This window comes from Prionailurus viverrinus, chromosome B1, assembly GCF_022837055.1.
Source record: "Prionailurus viverrinus isolate Anna chromosome B1, UM_Priviv_1.0, whole genome shotgun sequence".
NCBI lineage: Eukaryota > Metazoa > Chordata > Mammalia > Carnivora > Felidae > Prionailurus > Prionailurus viverrinus.
Window position 1 is genome coordinate 70,747,271 of NC_062564.1, and position 16,191 is coordinate 70,763,461.

A 16,191-nucleotide genomic window follows, 5' to 3' on the forward strand; every position below is an offset into this window, starting at 1 on the left:
GTTGAAAAAAAAAAATTAAAAAAAAAAAAAAAAGAAGTTTTTATGGTAGTTTCTGTATCTTTGTACCATGCCTTTCCTGAGAGGTTAATGACAGAAGGCTAAAGAGGAAGACTGACCTAAACGAGAGTATATTGTGTCTCTGACAGTCAGGGAAAGACCAATACGTGCCAAGATATTTGTCTGGAGTCAAAACAAAAGGCAGTCAATTGAATGGTGATTAAAAGAGATTCTAGTCTAGTGAAATAGGTCAAAATTAGGGGCAAAGTTTAGAAAAAGGCTAGACTATCGGTCAGAAACCACATGGGCACTCAGGGTTCATTCCTGACACCCTCGAAGTATCAGAAATGATTAACAAGAGAACTTTGTTGGAAGTCCACTGATTGGCTTAGCAAAAATAATGATCTTCTTGCTGATAGCTCTGTTAGGATTGGCCTAGAAACTGGTACAGGCTTGGATGTAAAGTCAGAGCCCATCCAGCAGCCAAAGTTACTATTATTTGAGAAGCATAGGGACACAAAAAACTATTAAGGGATGAAAAATAATAGCCCATGGCTTTGCTGATTAAAACGCAGGGATGTTTTCCCCAAACTTCCATATGAAGATTTAGATAATATGTTCACAAGATCTTATTTGTGAAGATCACAAATGAGTTCCGCCCCCTGCAATGGAAACTTTTGACTCATACAAGTTTGATATTTATATTGGTCTCTAAGTTAGAACCAAATTATTGACATTTTCTTTGGTCACAAAAAAATTAAAAGTTAATAAAAGATCATTACTTAACATGGATAAATCATGCTGTATTTCCTAACAAGAGGTTTCAAATTACTTCAGCAAGACCTTTGAATGCGTATTCAATGAGGCAGAATGGTACAATGGAAAGAAAAAAATAATTTTTTGGAGTCCTGTAAAAACCCAGGTCTTCCAGAGACTGATGTGAAAACTGATTCAAATGCAAAATCAGGAACATGAGTGACACAGGTGGACAAAAGATACAAGATAATACACTGCTTTTACAGAAAAGACACACACACATTCATAAAAATATTAAACACAAGAACAATGTAAAGGCATAAAGATTTTTTTCAATCAAGCTGGACTGGGAAAAATGAAGCAAAAGAAATGCTATGAAACTCTAGAAAACATAAACTTTTTAACAAGAAAAACCTCAATAACTCAACCAATCTAATTTCCACAAATTGTCTTTCAGCAAACTGGCTATGGTAAGCTTATCATTTGGTGAATTAGAATATTTCCCCACAATTTACCAGCTAAAGAATTTTAGTCAACTTACTTAACTTCTGAGTCCTATTGTTATTTTTTAAATCAATTTGTCTATTGATGGGGTGAAATGAAATAAGTAAAATAGCACCTAGAGCGTATTAGGTGCCAAAATATTTATTTTCAAATAGTATCTACAGAGCCATGCCAATAAATATTACAGAACTAAGCTATGGATAAGATTGAGTACATGCCCTCATTCTGAAAACTTAAAGATGAAAAGCAATATGTTAGATATTAAAGTACATAATGTGCAAAAGGAAATAAAGAAGAAAATAGATTGATTTAAAAATTACAGTCTTCAACAGTATGGTATTGAGTTGGATCTGAACAACGAATAAGATTTTCAGCAATAGAGGTAGAACTAAAGGAAAGGCCATCTTAAGAAAAGTATTTAAGGGGCGCCTGGGTGGCGCAGTCGGTTAAGCGTCCGACTTCAGCCAGGTCACGATCTCGCGGTCCATGAGTTCGAGCCCCGCGTCAGGCTCTGGGCTGATGGCTCAGAGCCTGGAGCCTGTTTCTGATTCTGTGTCTCCCTCTCTCTCTGCCCCTCCCCCATTCATGCTCTGTCTCTCTCTGTCCCAAAAATAAATAAACGTTGAAAAAAAAAATTTAAAAAAATAAATAAATAAATAAAAGAAAAGTGTTTAAAAAAAAAAGCCACAGAGCAGGGTACCTGGGTGGCTCAGTCGGTTAAGTATCCAACTCTTGATTTCAGGTCAGGTCATGAATTCACAGTTCATGGGTTTGAGCCCCACTTGGGGTTCTGTGCTGACAATACGGAATCTGCTTGGGATTGTCTCTCTCTCTCTCTCTCTCTCTCTCTCTTTCTCTTTCTCTGTGCCCCTCCCTGCTCATGTTCCTCTCTCTCAAAGTAAATAAACTTAAAAAAAAAAAAGAAGAAAGCAAAGAAAAGCAATGGAGCTCAGGAGAGAAGAACTAGGAGGTGAGAGAGGAGGAGGAGGAAGAGAGAAGTGGAGAAAGAGAAGAGAAGAAGGGGAGAGGGACAAAGAAGAGGAAGTAGAGCAGAAGACCACCATCAACAACAACTCATGAAGTATGAGAAAGACTCCTGGCTATCCCTTATCTGGTTTTCCCTTTATTCCACTGTATTAGCAATTTAACTATGCGTGTATTTAACGAGTACCAAGCTCACATTTTCTAGCTTTCTATGCAACTAGTATGATCAGGTTAGTAAGAGCTACTTAGTTCTGGCCAATGACATGTTGTGTGCAAATTCCAGAATGTGTTTCCAAAGCGGAGGGTGTGCTCCTCCTCACTTCTTCTTTCATGCTTCTGGAAATGGAGACATGATACTGTGTTTCCATTGATCACTCTGAAAGGAGCAAAATGCTTCAGGTAGCAGACAGAGTGTTGGATTCCTAAATGACCACGTGGAATATATCAATCAGATCAGATCAGCTCTTCCATCTGTATCTGAGTTATTCTGTGACAGAGAATTAAGCGTTTATATTGGTGAAGTCACAGTTTTACAGGGTCTCTTTCACACAAAGCCAAATCTATATGTAATTAATCGTATGAATTTAAAAATGGTAGGCAGTCTGTCTGATATGACGGAAGCACAGATGTCCAGGAGAAAGTTAGAATAGAAGAATGAGACCAAAAAGTGAAGACCCTGAAAAGTCTAGACTGAGAATATGGTATTTTTTTTATGCAATGAAAGGCCACAGATCACTTCGGAAAGGACCAGAACATGATCAATATGTACATTAGGAAAATAAAGTGTGCAGAGCAGATTATAAGGAAGAAAGACTCAGCACAAAGACAGTGGACTCTGTTGTAACAAACGTATGACATAGGGCTGGGGCCAGACAGTAAGAATAGGAATGAGGAGTAATCTTTCAATTTGGAGACAGAAATGACAGAATTGTGCAAGTATTCAAAAATGTTAGTAAGAGAGGGGTGTTTGTGAGCAAGAAGGAGACATAGAAAAGCATAACTATAAACGAAGACAATGTTAATCAGGTTAAATCACATGAAAGAAAATACAGGCTGAAGGGTATCATCTGGCAGTGGGTTATATTTTTAAATGTGTTAAGTTCTCATCAAATTTAAGTGACAACTGGAAACACAAGTGTGGAGTAACACAACTGTTAGAGCCATGTGTCTGTGTCAGGTACACTCACAAATAGAGATGGCAGTGGAAGAACCGGTAGAAACAAAACAGACAAAGACGATCATATAGAATTAAAATAAAGAGAACAGGAAACAGAATCATATCATGACATTCTTCTCGTAAATTATTTTAATGCTTTCTTCTTCCTCCAGCAGATAGGATGAATGGAACATACGGTTCATATCACCTTGGAACACCAAATGGCCCGTGAAATAATCTACCTACAGAATGATAGAGCCATTGGACATCTGGATCAACACAATTCGTCCAAGTTAAGAAAAGTGACATGTAAAGGGATAGAGTTACTTATCCAGGAAAGCTTCACTAGAATGACAGAGTTCTCCATTCCCAGTGTGCTGGGCCATAAGTTGATGCTCAATAATTTGTAGACCCTAGTGAAAGTAATCTAAAGATGCTTTTCCCCTTCCCTTCATTTCGTTATCTTCTAAAATTTCTTTGTTTCCTTCTGCTTCAGAACCACTGGGAACCTGATAACTTTTCAAGAATCAGTAATACTGAGGTTCAGTCAGCAAGATGCCGTAACAATTGGCTTCTCATACTCTTCAACTGCACTGGATAAAATTATTTGCAGTAGAAAATTTAGTCTGCTCCCATAGTTATCCTTTTATTCAAATGCATTATCTTCATAGTTTTTCAGATTAGAAGACTAATGCCAAAAGAAAATTGTATTCTGGTCTCACAAGCAAAGCTGAGGCATTAAGATGAATGATACTTTTTGAAAAGAATCCTGTAGATTTTTACAAATTCATTGCCTTTCACATTGTTATTTCTTGTATTTCTGTCAAGGAGACAATTCAAACATCTACCATAAATAATATTTAGAGAAAGCAGTCAAGGGTTCATTGATCTTGGTAAGCAGTTAGACTTACATTTTTAAGACATATCCACTCTTTCAGGCTCCAAAGCACTAAAGATAAAATCTTCCTTCAGTGATGTGAAAGAGCAAAATAAATTCCGTGAACAAATAACAACCTCAGAGAGCGATTAAACATCGGAAAGAAGGAAACACCAGATATATTTGAAAGCAGCATGGCACAGTAAAAATACCATAGGGCCTGGGGTGAGGGAATGATGGATCCAATCTCAGTTCTTCTACAGCATGCGACATTAACCTTCCTGGGCCTCAGTCTCCTCATTCATAAACCAAAGGTCAAAGGTAACTAGATCCATGGCAGTGCCTCCACAAGGGAAAAAGAAGCTAACAGCTGATAGTAGATGCAAAAAAAAAAAAAAAAAAATTCTTCTAGTTCACTCACAACAAGCTTTTAAAGAATTGCTGATATGGTAATAAAGAATGCATAAAATGAAGGGGAAAATGTGTCTTTAAATGCTAATTACCTGCCTGGATAATAGTTTAGCTTTTATTCAATCATTTATTCATAAGGCAAAAATATTTAAAAATTCAGAGGGTAACAACATTAGCAGGGACATTATAGCAAACACTTTTCTTTAATTCATCAAAAATAACAGAAAATGTTTCATAAGTGAATGGGAGAGTTGCTGACAATTTTTTCGGTTATTTCTAGAATCTATTCCAGGACCTCCAAGATCTGTCTCTGAACTAAATTCTAATTATTGTCCCAGACCCAGCTTAATTTCCTCCTCCTCAGTGTCCATATTCCAGATTATCCCATATTTTCTTTCTCTGAAGCTGATACAATGTATTATACACACACAGTATTTTTGTAAAAATAATCGATATTTTATACTCAATATATCATGAAAATTCATTGCATAAAACACTATATACATTTCCATGGCTGTACAAAAATCTGTCAGATTGATTTGCTATCATTTGTTTAATTCATGCATCTCTGAAACTGTAGCTCCTGTCGGCCTATAATTATTTGGTAATTCACCTACTGCCTTGTATTATGCTCATAGTCTTTTTTTCTTTCCTTCACATTTTTTCATAAATTTTACAATAAGAATGCATTAGTAGCTACTATAATTAAACACATTGAATATGGTTCTCCTACTGAAGTTCCAAGAACACAAACAGCACACAAGATGGAAACAATTTAAATAACTGACTTGAGACAGAAATTCATTCTTTTTATTATTTTTTTTTTTAATTTAAATTTTAGTTAGTTAACACACAGTGTCATCTTGGCTTCAGGAGTAGAACCCAGTGATTTATCTCTTACATATGACACCCAATGCCAATTCTTTTTTTTTTTTTAATTTATTTTATTTTGAGAGACAGAGAGGGCAAGGAAGGGGGAGAGAGAGGGAGAGAGTGCAGATCCCAAGCAGGCTCCCCACTGTCAGCACGGAGCATGACATGGGGCTGAACTCCATGAACCTTGAGATCAGGAACCAAAATCAAGAGTTGGATGCTTAACTGACTGACCCACCCAGGTGTCCCAGAAATTAATCCTTAAACTATGGTCACACCAGGCCTTTTTAGTTTTAAGGAGTAAAAGGTCTGTGAGCTCCTCCCTCCTTTTAAGTAATTAATGTCTTATAATTGAAGAGCTGCCCCTGCAAGCTGGTTGACACGTCCCCACTCTCCTGTATGACGATAATGAAAGAATTTACAACTGAAACTAGGGGAAATCACACTAGGAAAGTTCAACTTAATTAACATTGAACTTGAGATAAATCAAACAGTAAAAGAAAGTGAAAATCTCTTATAACTACATCACTGATGTAAAGCAATTTTCAATAGTTTGGTGTGTATATTCCAAGAACGTTTTGTAAATGCATATAGACAAGTACTATATGCACACACACAATTTTTTATAAAAATAATCACAGTACTCTATATTTGACATATGATGAAATTTCTTCTCATTGTATATAAAAATGCATATATTTTCATGACTTACAAAAATTTGTTAAATCGACTTATCATTTTGTAAACTAATTCATGACTGGTAACGATTTAACTTGTTTCCAAATTTTCACCATTGAAGACAATGAACATCCTTTACTTATATCTTTGAGCACAGATGTGAATATCCCAAGGATAAATTACTGGATGTGGAATTTCTAGGTTAGACACACACATTTGACCAAGTTAAAATCATTCCAACTAGGCATGACAGTCTTTGAAACACCCTCAACTCGGAATGGCTCCAATCTTTATAATATTGTCATTTTGACAAATTCCCCATATGTTGACTGAATATATGTATCTCTTCTCATTATTGTATTTCCTGATCTTTAACATTTCTTATATTGAGTTGTTTGCCTTTTACTTGCTGACTTGTAGGAGCTCCTTGCAGACATTATATGCTATGGATATGAACCATTTGTCAATTGCATGTATTAAAAACATTGTCCCAGTCTGTTTTTCTTTTAATTTTTCAAATGAGTAATACAAAGTTTTTTTTTAAGTTTTATGTCATCAAATCTACTAATCTTTTTCTTGATGTCTCATGTTCTTTACATATATGCTAAAGACTACCTCCATCTCTAGACTATGAAAAGACTTCCATGTGCAGTTAAACTACATATAGGAAGTAGGGAGCTTATGTTATCTTTTCCAAATAATTATCTAATTGTCCCCAAATCATTAATAGACTATTGTAACTTTTCCCCTTCAATAACAAAAACTTTCTGATCAGTAGAGACTAATCACAGATATATAGATAGATAGATAGATTTGTTTGTTTCTGGACAGAAAAAAAAGTGCATAATTCCCCTCACTTTTAATCTAATCCCACAACTATCACTGTAAAAACAAAAGTGTATGTGCACACTTTTACCTTAAAATACTTGTGAAAAGCCTACTGTTTAGAAAAATAGATTTGTACTTGTATTTGACAAATCTCTTACAAAATACATAAAAGGAATTTTTCTGTTTATCTTCTTTTTTTTAAAAAAAAAGAGCCTAAATTTCCACCAACTGATGAATGGATAAAGAAATTGTGGTTTATATACACAATGGAATATTACATGGCAATGAGAAAGAATGAAATATGGAGTTTTGTAGCAACGTGGATGGAACTGGAGAGTGTTATGATAAGTGAAATAAGTCAGTCAGAGAAAGACAGATACCATATGTTTTCACTCTTATGTAGATCCTGAGAAACTTAACAGAAGACCATGGGGGAGGGGAAGGGAAAAAAAAAAGAGGTTAGAGAGGGAGGGAGCCAAACCATAAGAGACTCTTAAAAACTGAGAACAAACTGAGGGTTGATGGGGGGTGGGAGGGAGGGGAGGGTGGGTGATGGGCATTGAGGAGGGCACCGCTTGGGATGAGCACTGGGTGTTGTATGGAAAGCAATTTGACAATAAATTTCATATTAAAATAATTTAACTTAATTTAATTTTTAAAAGTTTTTATTTATTTTTGAGAGACAGAGAGGGATGGAGCAGAAAAAAGGGAGGGAGAGAGAGAGAAAATCCCAAGCAGGTTCTGCACTGTTAGTGTAGAGCCTGATGTGGGGCTCAAACCCATAAACTATGAAATCATGACCTGAGCTGAAGTCTGAGGCTTAACCAATTGAGCCACCCAGGAACCTCTACTTTGTCTTTTTGTGGTTTGTTTTTTTTTTCATGATTAGCATAAGATAGACTTTATTTCCTGCTGAAAGTGAAGGAAAAAGAAACATGATAAACCGCATTGAGCTTCACTCAGCACTGGGTTAAAATTTCCAGTAAAATTCTCTGTTTGGATCAATTGTGTGGGATCTGAAAGAGGATCAGAAACTTCTGACAGTTTTGATTCCTATCATGTTTTCGATTCAAGGTTTGAAGTCCCACCAGTAGAAAATCTCCACAGACTTAGACAGCACTTCTTGAATATTTTGGGATCCTCATTCTTTCACGCTCTTCGAATTTATCAAGGACCTCAAAGAGCCTCTGTTTATATGTGTAATACTTACTCTGATATACTGTATTTTAAGTTAGGGGTGCCTAGATGGCTTAGTTGGTTAAGCACCTGACTCTTAATCTTGGCTCAGGTCACGATCTCAGGGTTCATGAGATGGAGCCCCCCCATGGGGCTCTGTGTTAACAGCATAAAGCCTACTTGGGATTCTCTCTCTCTCTCTCTCTCTCTCTCTCTCTCTCTCTGCCCCTTGCCCACTTGTGCTCTTTCTCTCTCTCAAAATAGATAATTTTTTTAAAAAATTTAATTAAGACTGAAATTTTGGTGCACCTGAGTGGCTTAGTCGGTTAAGCATCTGACTTCATCTCAGGTCACAATCTCATGGCTGGTGAGTTCGAGCCCCACATCGGACTCTGTCCTGACAGCTCAGAGCCTGGAGTCTACTTTGGATTCTGTGTCTCCCTCTCTCTCTGCCCGGCCCCTGCTTGTGTTCTCTCTCTCAAAAATAAATAAACATTAAACAAAAAAAGAATAATTTAAAATTGAAATATCTTAAAATATTCACTTATCAATTCATTTTAAAACAATAATATTAAGCCCATCCCATACTATTATTCATAATATCTTTTATGAAAAAACATATCGTACAGAAGAATGGGAAGAGTAGCACTACTTTCCATTTTTACAAATATCGTCAATGTTAAAAAAAGAGACTGAGAGCTGGATTCTTCTATTTCACTTTAATGGGCATATAATAACAAAATCTGTCCTCACATATCTATTAGTTTAAAAGTGGCTAGTATTTTGACAGTCTTTTGGGATAACTGTGGATCAGTTATCCACAGTTGGAATCACACTAAAAGTTGGTAACTGGTAGTTTCTTTTTTTTTTTTATTGTTTTTTTAAGTGTTTATTTTTTGAGAGAGAGAGACACACACACATACACAGGGTTGAGTGGGGGAGAGACTCAGTGAGATAGAGACACAGAATCTGAAGCAGGCTCCAGGCTCTGAACTGTCGGCACAGAGCTCGACGTGGGGCTCGAACTCACAAACTGCGAGATCATGACCTGAGCCGAAGTCGGATGCTTAACTGACTGAGCCACCCAGGCGCCCCAGTAATTGGTGGTTTCTTAAAGGTTCGTTGTAATGTGGAATCTAAAACCATATAAATGAACTTTTGGTACTCTGTTCCATTGAAATCAACTGGTCTATACTGTGCTTTGGATCTTTTACCCACGCATAGTTCTGTAATATTATGCATTGGTCATTTGGGAAATACTGAATCAATAAGTTAAGCAAATCTTCCAAATGTTGATACATCTCATTATATAATACCAAAATGTTGCAATCTTTAATATTACCATTAATCTTACCTGAGAAGCCTTTATTGAGAAGGTGACAAACTCACAGTGACAGATAGGAGTTTTCCAAAATTCCGCTTCTTACTTCAAAGCTCACATGTTGCAATTGGCATTCAAAACCGTCAGCTGTTTTCCCTTAAAATGACAGACTTACTTTGCTTTTCTCTAGAAACTGCTGGTGAAATTCCCAAATCTAAGTAACCCTAGTTTGTCAGTTGCTGTTGCAAGTAAAGAGGTGGCCCATGAAACAAGTAAGCACATAACGAGGTGCTTCACATGTTCCTTTCACTTAATTTTACAGAATGCAAAAAGAGGTCTACTTATGAACTGCGATTCGGCAGAATTAACAGTGTTTGCCGCTTTATGAGACACATTCTTGAGCAAACCTTTTTGTGTGTGTGTGAGTGTGATAATGATGAATGGAATGGCTACTCAGTTCAGTGTGGCAACACTGCCTTAGTTCATGCTAATGGAGGTTCTTGCCCCATCAGGACAAAGCATACAAAGCAGAAAGACAATATCTTGACATTATGATAAAAATACTTTAGCCTTCATGGACCCTCTTATAGGGTCTAAGAATCCAAGATCCCCAGACAACACTTTGAGAATCATTGGACGAGTATACAAGACTTCTGCCCTAATTGTACAACTGATTGTGCCAATCTTAAGATGAATGAATATCAATTTTCCACTGAATTTTCATGTCTACAGTTACATGAGACAAAAAACAATTTTAGAAAATGGGCATTTGGGGCGCCTGGGTGGCTCAGTGGGTTGAGCTCCGACTTTAGCTCAGGTCATGATCTCGCTGCCTGTGAGTTCGAGCCCCGCGTCGGGCTCTGTGCTGACGGCTCAGAGCCTGGAGCCTGCTTCCGATTGTGTCTCCCTCTCTCTCTGCCCCTTCCCTGCTCATGCTCTGTCTCTCTCTCTCTCTCTGTCAAAATCAAATAAACAATAAAAAAAATTTTTTTAATAAAAAAAAGAAAATGGGCATTTTATTGTGGTGGTTTCTGCTGTTAGCAGTATTATTGGAAGAGCTTTCAGTTCTACTTATTCTTCTTTATTAGAAAGATATGCATCTACATTGGCTTTGCAGGCCACTCATAATATCGGTGTTAATAGTGGACATCAGCAAGCTGTCAGTACCAACAAAAATGAAGTAAAATAAAAAGAAAACAGTAATACAGGAATAAAACAACTCAAAAGATAGAGTTTTTAACTAAACGGAATCCAATGAAAAGGCTAAGTGAATGAACGGACTGCAAGAAATTTTCTAAAAACACAAAACAAAACAAAAATACTAGCTAGGAATTGGTATTGTTTTTGTTCTGACCCTCCCAGGAGACTAAGACGACATTACTTTTCTTGTGATAAGCCACCCTGTCAGAAAATATTTTTTAAAGGCTTTATATATTTTTAAGACATTTTCCATGGTATGTCTCTTTTCTATGATTCTCCAGATCTCTTGGTACAATGACATGAGTTTAACTTTTTCTCTTAGTTGTTACTGCATTCCTTCATCTAAAATGACATTTCTAAGTATAAAACTGGAAGATATATGAGGCTTTTTGACAGGTGCCATAATGCATCAATTCCTGGTAATTTGTAAAATTAAGTTGCTCTTTGTTTTTCTAAGATTATACTCCTTCACCCTACTCATCCCCTAAAAAAAAGGTGAAATAGGGGATGGGACAGAAACCAAGATCAAGAGTAAGAAAAGTAAATATAGCTGCATAGTGAGAAGCACTCTCTCTTACTTTCTGGTAACTGTGCTGATGTCCTAATATGTCCTCTGGGATCATGAAGCATGTGAGGGATGAGGAAGATTTTTACTTTGGAGACAAGTTAAAAAGATTGAGTTGTTTTTGTAAAAAGATGTGGAGAAAGCATTTTTATTATGTATCAGTTTTTAGATCTTTTTCCTTATTTATTTTTCCCCCCTGGGGAGCAAGAGGGCCTTCTTGATTTAATAGTGGATTATTTTTTTAAAAAATGTAATGTTTATTTATTTTTGAGGGGGGAAGAGGGACAATGAGAGAAGAAGACAGAGAATCCAAAGCAGGCTCCATGTTATCAGCACAGAGCCCGACATGGGGTTTAAACTCCCAAATTGTGAAATCATGACTTGAGCCCTAGTCAGACGCTCAACTGACTGAGCCACCCAGGTGCCTTGGGAATGGAGATGTTTATGTGATTTTTATATTTTTATGCCCTTGCCTTCTATATAGATCTGCACCTTGCAAACATTACAAGGGACTGGGCTCACTGAAATCTTCAAAACTAAATATGATCCTTTACAGAATGTGTAAGAAGGAAGGATCTCTAGATACTAATTTAATATATGCATTGCCCAGGTGAGAAAGAAAGACCCACCATTATACCACATTTCTTCAGCTGTTGAAACTGACCCTGCTCCAGGTATCACCCCAGGGTGCAATAATTAACCTCCCTGTGTCCCAATGATAGAATATAGAAAAGCTTCGTATTCTCTTTGCTAAGTCCTTAGTATAAGGTATAGTAATTTGCTTTAAATTCAGATGTATACCAACTAAAGAAGATTCTTCAGCAAGTAAAGCATTAATAACATAGGGCTTCAAGCTTCTAATTCTACTTTTCATTGGAACAATATTTCCTTAACTGCGAAGCAGTTTAATTTGTATGTTGAACTTAAAGCTTGGAGCTTTAAATATCTATTAACAAAAAGGGAGCCATTTTCCTTTGATTTGTGGGATGCAATGATTTTTGGCATTCCCATAACCACTAATTCCAATTTAAGGAGTGGCTGCTTAATGGTAGCTTGAAAAATATTTGCAGATCACAACGGTCAGTTCTTTGCAATATAAACAATCAATATTCAAACTTACTAGAGTAATAGCTCCGGCCCATGTGCATCACTCAACTGCAAGGCTCAGGAACCATAAATATTCTTCACGATAAAGACATTAATGCGGTGGTTCTCTTTCATGATTTCTACTTCCCCCAGATGAAGACAATATGAAAGAGGTTTGTATTAACAATTAATCAGTAAACATATGCTTGGAATCTACAACTGGCTCAGTTCTGTGCTGGTAATCCGGGATACACAATGCAAGTGTAAAGCACACACTATTCTTAAAGAAACTATAATCTAGTGAGAAACAAGACTCATCCCTAGTGAATAACAGCCATCATCCACTGAGTACCTTCTATACCCCAGCACTTTGTCAGGCACCTGACTAAGAGGCAAAAGGTCCAGATACAAATTTTCGCTATCTGTGTAAATATCTGTGTTAACCTTAACTAAATCACCTTGTATTTGGGGGCTTGATTTCTCCATATTTTAAAATAACTAAATAAATGATACTAAATCTCTTCCAGCTCTGAGGAGTCTATAATTTCATGAAACAACTAAAAGAGATTTAAGTGCTGAGGACACTAAGACAGGGAAGACTAAAATATTCCAGAAAAGCTTCACAGTGCATGAGAATTTCGAGTTTTTGTTGAAGGATGTATCTAAGATCTTTTATACATATCATATATAATACAAAATAAAGAATATGATAAAAATATAAAATATTAATAATAAAAGAATAAAAGGATAATAAAACAATACATTTAATTGAGGTATAACTGACAGCAATCATATATATCTAAGGGGTACCAAGCTCTTGAATAGTTGGAGGAGTTGAAGGCACTCCATTAGGAAGTGTGCAGGAACTTTAAAATGTCCTTGGAGGTTCATAAAGTGCCCCCGTAGATTGTAGACCTCTTGAGAGCAGTTTCTTCCTCATTAGCACAGTGTCTGGCACATAGCAGTTACTAAAAATATTTGTGGAAGAAAGGGAATACTGACCAGGGCAGAGAGTTTATTATCAAAAGAGTACATAATGTTAGGGGAGAACTTTCTAAACCAGGCAGGTTAAACCTGATAAACCAGTAACAAGTGATTTCCCAGTGCGAATGATAAAAGCAAAGATCAGGCACCTCCATCCACTCTGTAATCCAGAGTCAAAACTTAACAGCTTCCTCCAGATAAGAGGAGATGCTGTCTTCTCGATGACTGCTTCTGCTGGTGCCTGCTTTGCTAACTCTGCTCTCTGAAATCCAGCTCCTGCACACATATTCCTGTAAAATTTCCTTTTAATCAGAACTGTACTTGTGTCTCCATTCTGGTTAGATAGCTCTGATCTCAGCTTTCTCCCCAGACTCTCAAGAACTGCGAGTGCCCTACTTCCCCCAAATAATCGTGCAGCTGAGAGTCAAGCGTGCACTCTGCTTCAGCTGAACTGCTTGCCTGCCTGGCCCAAGTTCCGTTTCTAGACTAATGTGACAAATCCTGCTGTGTGATTATGTATGTGCCCACACAGTTGAAAACAGCCATTCTTTGGACCTCATCTCACATTCTTCATTGATTTCCTTCTACATGCCAAGTACGTTTCTGAGCACCCTACTAATTTAAGAGTCACAGCTTATGACCATGACCTCTTTTCTTCTATTTCCACATTAATACAAAATACAAGGGTATTTCCTAGTTTCACCAATCACAGTGATCTCTACATTTTCTATATCCATGTACTACATATACTTACAAAAGTATTCTACCTTCAAATCTTTAGTGTGCTTGTCTTTTTTTTTTTCCTACTCTATTTATAACATGCCAGGAGAAGGTGACTCTGGGTTTGTTTCATCCAAGGGCCTGGCACAGAGTCCCAGGAAATATACCTGGAAAGTACTTACTGATTATGGAAAGGCACAATTTTCAGCCATGTAACAGAAACTTGCTGACGAGACCCAAGTATTACAGACTTTCACCTTTATCTGGATGAAATAATATAAAAGGAATAGGCAAGAAACATCTTCCCATTGGCTAGTGAAAGGAAATGAAGTAAAGCATAATTAATACACTTGTAAATTATAATTGTAAAAAGAAGCAGCTTTTAATTTTTATCACTAGTTGTATAATATAAATATAGAAATCCAAAGTGAAAATAAACAGAAATGAAAAATTAAAATTGAAACAATGTATTTTTATGAGAGTATGATGACATGTTTCTGACTACTCAAAAAACAATGACTACTCAATATTTTTGAGAAAAATCAGTCCTATCTCAAAAGTGAAAATCCCTACCAAACTACAGAGAGCATATCGACTATAGATAACATCATCCTAATTTCAATATTTGGTATTATGGAGGACATAACAAGATATGCAGCTCAAAGCCTTTTTAGAAGAGTATGTCCTGAACAGATTGCAAAGTGAATTTGTAAAAAGCAAACCAAACTCCATAAATCTGATTTCCATTATATAATTTATGTTTGAAGGAAGTACTATCACTACTAAAGTATGAAACTGAAATAGAAGTAGCATGGTCACATCATCAGACATTTTCATTAAAACTGAAGTTGAACAAACATCGTATTTCATTATGAGTAAGTGTATTCACTTTAAATAATACATATAAAAATTAAATGTACTCAGGAAGAAAATTTGCATTTGTTGAGCACTTTCTACATCTCTGGTATATCATTAAATATTTTACAGAGACAATATTATTGTGTCATATTTCATAAATAATGTAATTAAAGCCAAGAGAAGTTACTTAGTTTGTCTAATACTAGGTAGCTAACAAGTAGTAGAGTTAGGATTCTTAACCAAACACGAGAATAATACAGTAAAAAATAAAAAAAAAAAAAAAAAGATCAGGAAGATCCTAACCTATATATTCAATGAGTATCTTCAATATGATGTAGTTATTTCGCGGGGCGCCTGGGTGGCTCAGTCGGTTAAGCGTCCGACTTCAGCTCAGGTCACAATCTCGCAGTCTGTGAGTGCAAGCCCCGCGTGCTCTGGGCTGATGGCTCAGAGCCTGGAGCCTGCTTCTGATTCTGTGTCTCCCTCTCTCTGCCCCTCCCCCATTCATGCTCTGTCTCTCTCTGTCCCAAAAATAAATAAACGTTAAAAAAAAAATAGGGGCGCCTGGGTGGCGCAGTCGGTTAAGCGTCCGACTTCAGCCAGGTCACGATCTCGCGGTCCGTGAGTTCGAGCCCCGCGTCGGGCTCTGGGCTGATGGCTCGGAGCCTGGAGCCTGTTTCCGATTCTGTGTCTCCCTCTCTCTCTGCCCCTTCCCCGTTCATGCTCTGTCTCTCTCTGTCCCAAAAATAAATAAAAAACGTTGAAAAAAAAATTTAAAAAAAATAAATAAATAAATATGATGTAGATATTTCAAAACTAAATGTAATATTAGAATGTATTCAATATTAAATGATATGTTATCTTGAATATATGCCTCCAATCATCATCAAAATTACCTAGAAACTAATACTATTACACCCTAGTGGGCCTCAATTCCTTTTTTTTTTTATAAAACAAAATAGAAATGAGGTCATATGTGATGAGAAAAAATAAACCAGAGAATGAACTCATGTGCTGTGAGAAGCCTGGGTTGAGTCCCTTACTTAGAAAATAAATGAATGGTTTATTTATTGCCTTTAAGTATATAGAGTCCTATCATGCTGAGAAAGCAGAGAATTTTTTTGCTTTTTTCTCAAGGCTTGAATGAAAGAAATGATATTTAAATTACAGTAGGACAAATTCAGTTAGACATAATGCACAACTTCTTGACAAGAAGA

General features: G+C 36.5%; 1 protein-coding gene across 3 annotated transcripts in view; it reads right to left on the reverse strand.

Moving 5' to 3' along the window:
* Nucleotides 1-16,191, reverse strand: part of GRIA2 (glutamate ionotropic receptor AMPA type subunit 2) — a 159,717-nt gene that overhangs the window by 117,596 nt on the left and 25,930 nt on the right. The window lies entirely within an intron of this gene.